This window comes from Procambarus clarkii, chromosome 24, assembly GCF_040958095.1.
Source record: "Procambarus clarkii isolate CNS0578487 chromosome 24, FALCON_Pclarkii_2.0, whole genome shotgun sequence".
NCBI lineage: Eukaryota > Metazoa > Arthropoda > Malacostraca > Decapoda > Cambaridae > Procambarus > Procambarus clarkii.
The window spans coordinates 13,986,445-13,994,421 of record NC_091173.1 but is presented as its reverse complement, the minus strand read 5'-3'; positions in this window follow the sequence as shown (position 1 = coordinate 13,994,421).

Genomic DNA, 7,977 nt, shown 5'->3' with positions numbered 1-7,977 from the left:
GTCTTTGGCACTCCCAGGCACTGAGGGGTGATCAGGCGTGTGTTTTAACAGTGCCGAGGGTCAGGCCTGTGTCACGAGGGTCAAGTCGGCAGCGGGGGTGGAGCCAACCTTGTTTATTTAAACTATTGTTGTGTGGAACTTGTTAGGTAGGGGCTGAGAGGGAGGCGAGTGGGGGGAGGGGGGGGGGAGGAAGGTAGGAAATGTTATATATATGTTTTAATGTACATATGTTTTGTGTTTTGTTTGTATTAATTTATACTATTTTGTCGTAATACTGTTGTATTGTATCGCATACAGCTTTCATGTAATTCAGTAAATGTATAAAGTTGATTTAGTGAGAATTTTACATTAAGTAGGCAATAGGACCCGAAGGAGAGTAGTGTGGATCTTGGAGTTACTTGGAGTAACTATCTTGGAGTAGTTATGCTGCTCTTTTGAGATCCAGCTAGAACAAAGATTTCTACAGGAACAGCTGCACAGGACCGCTTATGTTCAAGGCCAAGATTCGTCAGACATTTACGCAACCACTGACGAATCCTCTACATCCTTCCTCAACCAGGCGCCTTTGTTTATATTTATATATATATATATATATATATATATATATATATATATATATATATATATATATATTTATATATATATATATATATATATATATATATATATATATATATATATATATATATATATATATGTCGTACCTAGTAGCCATAACGCACTTCTCAGCCTACTATGCAAGGCCCCATTTGCCTAATAAGCCAAGTTTTCATGAATTAATTGTTTTTCGGCTACCTAACCTAACCTAACCTATAAAGATAGGTTAGGTTAGGTTAGGTAGGGTTGGTTAGGTTCGGTCATATATCTACTCTAATTTTATCTCCAATAAAAAAACAATTGACCTCATACATAATGAAATGGGTAGCTTTATCATTTCATAAGAAAAAAATTAGAGAAAATATATTAATTCAGGAAAACTTGGCTTAATAGGCAAATTGGGCCGCGCATAGTAGGCTGAGAAGTGAGTTCTGGCTACTAGGTACGACATATATATATATATATATATATATATATATATATATATATATATATATATATATATATATATATATATATATATATATATATATATTAACAGCGTATGAACTCCAAGGCACCACGAGGTAGTTTATAACAATAATATCCTTGGGTTGTGAAGTTTCGAAGCTTGTAAACTGTTTAGTAAATGTAAAGAAAGTCGCCATGATCGAGGAAAGGTTTGGTCAGTGGTTGTGTAAATGCTTGGTGAATCTTGGCCCTCGGCTCTTAGTACTTGGGGTGTAGAGGAGGTCGTAATGTGTAGTGTGTAGTGTGTGTGTGTAGTGTGTGTGTGTGTAGTGTGTGTGTAGTGTGTGTGTGTGTGTGTGTGTGTGTGTGTGTGTGTGTGTGTGTGTGTGTGTGTGTGTGTGTGTGTAGTGTGTAGTGTGTAGTGTGAGTATGTAGTGTGTGTGTAGTGTGTAGTGTGTAGTGCTCTCAAGGCGGAGGTACTGCTCCTTGACACTTCTCATGTAAACATCCTTTTCTAAATCCATAAGATTATTTGGAGACACTCTGAAACACACTCATAGGCACACATACACACACACGTACACACAGGCACACGTACACACACACACACGTACACACTCACTGACACACGCACATATCCCCAGGATGTGGCCCATACCAACTGTCTTAACTGCAGGGGTACCTATTTACTGTTAGGTGAACAGAGGCACCAGTTGAAAGAAACTTTGCTCAGTTGTTTCTGCCTCGGCCAGGAAGCCAAACTAGACCCTTTGGACTACGACTCCCGAGCGCTGTTCCCTCGGCCGCGAGGACCGAACTATATATGTGTGTGTGTGTGTTTATTTACTATTTGTATATATATTATTTGCGCCTGAAGGATGGAGCTGTTAGTTCTTGGACCCGGCTTTTATAACCGTTCTTTATCTAAAGAACGGTTATGAAAGAACTGTCTGAATAAGAATAATGAATAATGAACTGTCTGAATAAGTTCATTAGAATAACTAAAGAACTGTCTAAATGTAAGCCAGGGTAGGTTGATACAGGGGAGAAGCTGTTACCCAAGCAGCAGGTCCGAAGAATTTAGGAACTATCTAAACAGGAGGATGGGTTGAAATATGGCCAGAAACACGAGAGAACAGAGTTAATTAATTCAACTAAACTAACGTTCGAGAGGCGGGTCTAGGAGCCGGCACTCGACCCCCTGCAAACGCATCACATCATGGTAAGCACATCTAGGGAAGTACTAGTACCTAGGTTCCCACTCTCACCCTGTTCTCTCCATATTCCTCTCTCCTCTTCCCATCTTCTTCCCCTCCTATCACCTTCCCTCATCTCTTCTTGTTTCCCCCTACCATGTTCTCCCCTACCCTACCCTCCGCCCCCTCATCTCCCCTCCTCTCCTTCCCTTCTCTCCCCTCCTCTACCCTCCGCCCCCTCATCTCCCCTCCTCTCCTTCCCTTCTCTCCCCTCCTCTACCCTCCGCCCCCTCATCTCCCCTCCTCTCCTTCCCTTCTCTCCCCTCCTCTACCCTCCGCCCCCTCATCTCCCCTCCTCTCCTTCCCTTCTCTCCCCTCCCATCACCTTTTCCACCCCTCCTCCACCCTGACCCTTGTAACCTTGTCTTCTTTTCATCTTAAAAAAATTGCGTCACTAAAATAACAGTTTGTAAATTGTTCCTCTCGAATTTGTTTGGTATGTATTCTCTTATGTCTTGGGGGGGGGGGGAGGAGGAGGAGGAGGAGGTAGGGAAGGAGGAGGAGGAGGAGGAGGAGGAGGAGGAGGTAGGGAAGGAGGAGGAGGAGGAGGTGGGGAAGGAGGAAGAGGAAGAGGTAAGGAAGGAGGAGGAGGTAGGGAAGGAGGAGGAGGAGGAGGAGGAGGATAGTGAGGACTTATAGTATACTCTCATGGTTGTATTAACCTAATTGTGGTTTCGGGGGGTTGAGCTTCGGCTCTTTGATCCCCGCTTCTCAGCTTCATATCAACTGGTTTGTACAGGTTCAAATGAAGTGCTAATCGTCTCTCTCCAAAATGTTCTTTCTTCCAGTGACGTGACGATTAATTCCTTCAGTATTTCCTCGTAACTCATGCCACTTAGTTCAGGGACTAGTCTACCGTCATGCCTCGATAGTTTCTTGAACAACCTTTTGTGTTCGATTAGATAAGGACTCCACGCTGGCGCAGCGGATTTCATACACAGCTGAGAGGCGGGACCAAAGAGCCAAAGCTCAACCCCAGCAAGCACAACTATAGGTAAGTAGGGTTCGATCCCGGGCGCCGGCGAGAAACAATGGGCAGAGTTTCTTTCACCCTGATGCCCCTGTTACCTAGCAGTAAATAGGTACCTGGGAGTTAGTCAGCTGTCACAGGCTGCTTCCTGGGGGTGGAGGCCTGGTCGAGAACCGGGCCGCGGGGACACTAAGCCCCGAAATCATCTCAAGATATCTCAAGAAGTAGTCAGACATACGTGATACACAAGGACTCGCACGACATCTGGTCCCAGATTCATCAAATTATTATCTTATGAACAAATCCACAAGGGCCGTGACGAGGATTCGAATCCTCGTCACAGCCCTTGTGGATTAGTTCATTTGATACCTCACGCTATTGTGATATCTGTGTGTATTATCTTATGCCCAACTTGTGTGTGTGTGTGGTAGTGGTGGTGGTGGTGGTGGTGTTGTGTGGGCTTGTGGTGGTGGTGGTGGTGTTGTGTGGGCTTGTGGTGGTGGTGGTGATGGTGTTGTGTGAGCTTGTATAGCTGGTTCAGTGTTTTCTTTCCTCCTGATGCTTTAATTCCCCACCACGACAACATCTCCCCCACCACTTCTACATATTCCCCACCATTTCCACATCTTTCCTTCCCCACTTCCACATCTCCTCACCGCCCAACAATGCTTGCTTTTTTGACTGAACAGGGATGGGATCAGGAGGCTTTAATCTTGCAGTGAGGCACACCGATACGCTTTAAAACCACCGACACTGAAAAAGAAGAGTTCTTGATCTCTTTCTCTCTCTCTCTCTCTCTCTCACTTGCCGGAGAGAGGGAGGGAGTGAGAGGGAGGGAAGGTGTGGCTGAGACAGACACAAGGTAGCGGTTCTTGCCCCTGTGATGATGCTCTGGTAGAGATATACAAATGTGTTGATAACCGCAGGATATCAACAAGGGTTGATAACCGCAGGATATCAACAAGGGTCTTCCTTTTGGCGTCTATGTTTGAGAATTTTTCGTAGTTACCATTCCTAACATTTGCTCCTAACCATGACCTGTAGGTCGGCGTTCAATCCCCGACTGTTCAAGTGGTTGGGCCCCATTCCGTCCCATCCCAAATCCTAACCCCCTTCCCAGTGCTATATAGTCGTAATGGCTTGGCGCTTTCTCCCCCCCTGATAATTCCCTTCCTAACCATGACCTGTTCCTGCCCCTAGTCTGCCTCGGTCTGTTTCTAGCCCCGCCTCTTGCATTAGTTAACAAAAAAATATTATAAATTAACAATTATCTAATCGGTACACGCAACCTCTGTTTGATTCAGGGCAATTAAGATATTAAATTTATTAATAACTTCATTCACCTGTTCTGAAAAAGTTAAAATGTTTTCCGCATAGCGAAGCCAGTTTTAGTTATCCACGCGAGTGAGAGGAAACGCCAGGATGCTCACTACAGGGGCAGGGCTCAAGTTGCTGAGCTTCGGCTCTTTGGTCCCGCCTCTCAAATGCCAATCAAATGATGTGCAGGGTTCTGGAGCATATTGTGCTGTTGTCACATCTACATTTGAAACTGTGTATGGAGTCTGCTTCCACCCCATCACAGCCTAGTGCATCCCATCTATTAACTACTCTGACACAGAAACATTATTGTTAATCGCTCTGTGGCTCATTTGGGTACTCAGTTTTCACCTGTGTCCCCTTGCGGGAGTAACCAACCAAATACCACAAACTATGGTATAGGAACTGAAAAACAGCAGGGAAAGAGAGAGCTCAAAGCTGTGAGGATATTTGTGAGGGAGAGCTTATAGATATGAGGGTATCTATGAGGGAGAGCTCATTCCTCTGGTGGGGGAAGGTATTTGTGTGAGAACTCACAGCTGTAAGGGGGTATTTGTGTGCCAAAGCGCATAGCTTCGGGGGTATTTGTGACTGAGACCTCATGGCCGTGTGGGGGGGTATTTGTGAGAAACTTCATATTTCTTGAAGCAGTCAGAGACAGCAGTTAGTGAAAATATGATGCAGAGAGAGAGAGAGAGAGAGAGAGGAGGAGATGAGGGTAAGTACTCAAGGAGTGTGTAAGAGGGGTTACCCAGACCAAGGGGTTAAGGGCACGTGGGCCGCGTCGAGGGGAAAAATTCCCCAAAATAACAAGAGACCAGAAGGCTTGTATCTACCTAGGAAGGTTGTCTCTGTGTGTGTGTGTGTCAGCCCTGAAGGAGCTGGAGGCAGGAGAGGCACCCTGAACGGTGCGTACTGCCCCTGGATAACGTGGCTCATCCCACGCGACTTCCAGGCACGCTAAGACGATTTTAAACCCCGTAAATGTGGAGTGATGGGGTTATATAGGTGAGGAAGAGGGGTTAAAGAGGGCAGAGTGCCACGTGACAGCGGCGAGGGGAGGGAGGGCCAGAGATGCCTGGACGGTCCTTTTCAACACAATTTCCTCTCTAAAGTTTTCATATTTTTATTTACATGTTTTCCATTTTTTAAAATACGATTGTGTATATCATTTGTAATTTATAATTGTATTGTCTACGTTATTTTGTTCATACAACGAGGTATGACAAAGCCGATTCCCATTATCAGGAAGAGAGATAGATATTTACCTGAATTTACCTGACGGCCATCATCTTCAGTGGCCTCGAGAGACGAAGAACTATGTGAGATAACATTAGAGGTACAAAGGGATGAAAGACATACTTATTTATCTCGTGTATTATTTTACGTGTATTATACACCATTTTACGTGTATTATACACCATTTTACGTGTATTATACACCATTTTACGTGTATTATACACCATATTATACACCATTTTACGTGTATTATACTCCATTATACACTATATTATTTACGTGTATTATACACCATTATACACTATATTATTTACGTGTATTATATGTATTATACACCATAGAGTATTATACACCATGTTGGCTCTTTCCTTTCGTAGCTCACTTTATGTTCACTCTTCAATCGCATGATGGGTGCGATTAAGGGAGAACATTAAGTTCTGTTCTCTTAAGGAGAAGGGAGAACATTAAGAACATTAATTGTTCGACATTTCACTGCAGTTCATAATCTGAAACCCCGTTCATACATTATATGCCCGGCATACTTAGTGTCCCCGCATACTTTGTAGGCTGTTGTATATCAACAGATAATCACGCATTTGTAATTAAGTGGTTTAAAGCCTTTAGTTGAATCGCCGTGTGAATGTGTAGGCTGGCCGAGCCTTACCTTGGTACTATTTTAAATTTTGCCCCGAGGGGCGAGTTTATTGGGCAGCGCCACTCATCTTGTGAGTGGACACACCGCCATAGTGACAGTATTGGGCAGCGCCACTCATCTTGTGAGTGGACACACCGCCATAGTGACAGTATTGGGCAGCGCCACTCATCTTGTGAGTGGACACACCGCCACTCATCTTGTGAGTGGACACACCGCCATAGTGACAGTATTGGGCAGCGTCACTCATCCTGTGAGTGGACACACCGCCATAGTGACAGTATTGGGCAGCGCCACTCATCTTGTGAGTGGACACACCGCCATAGTGACAGTATTGGGCAGCGCCACTCATCCTGTGAGTGGACACACCGCCATAGCAGCATGTACAACACTCCCCCATAGGAAGAAAACCCGCTGGGTTGTTCATCCTGTCACTTGTACCCAGACACAGCTGGGACTTGCTTAAAACGTCTAATCTACGAGAGGAGTTGTCCCTTCCCAGTGTTAAAAACCTTGGTACTGTAGTTCGGGTGGTTACCTTGCGATGATTTCGGGGCTCAACGTCCCCGCGGCCCGGTCCTCGACCAGGCCTTCAATTGTGAGCTACATCTATTTCACCAGTACGTGAGGACATGGCTATGTACTCAAAGGGGTACTCATCAGGTAATCTCAACCACTTGGACTGCTCGGCGCAGCGACGGTCTGACTTATTGCAGGTCGGCGTTCGATCCTCGACGGCCCAAGTGGTTGGATATCATTCTTCCCTCCGTCCTATCCCAGATCCTTGTCCCTTATATCCCTTCTAGGTGCTATATAGTCGTGATGGTTTAACATTTTCACAGGCACCACTCCTGTGCCAGGTAAGTCCACTACGGGCTCACCATAGCCCGTGCTACTTGCAACTTGTTCCGAGTAGCTGAATCTATAACAACAACAACAACGTTTTCGCCTCGTAATTGCCTTATCACGTAGTCATCTGTTAACGGTTGCACTACAGGCATCAGTTCTCCTGTTTGAGGTCATATCCCTCCAGACGAGCCGAGGTTCCTTACCACCAACGCCCTGCATCCCGTTTTTATTACCCGCAAGGAGATTCGAACTGGCGTCTCATGTATATTCAGCGTCTGGTGTTGACTTCTTGCGGTGCCTGCGTGGGTGGCGGTGAGGGAGGGCTGAGAGGAAGTGCCTCACACCGTAAATACCGCGAGATAAGATTGTGTGAAGGCGGTTATTGTGAACAATCTCCACCAGAACCGGCCACCATCATGACGGTCTGGCCGGATAAGATCTGCTCCTCGCTACATTTGTAAACACAGGTGATTCTCAGGCGTAACGTCTGAGTGCCATTCGGAGTGTGGCGCATGTGGCGCCAGGATATAGAGGCGCTGGTGGGCTGCGCTGGCACGTCGCTGCGCCTGCTCCTGCGTCACTGCGCCCGCGGTGGGCTAAAGAGCTTGGGTGTCGGACGCGGCAAATAATTATGCGGGTATGTAAGA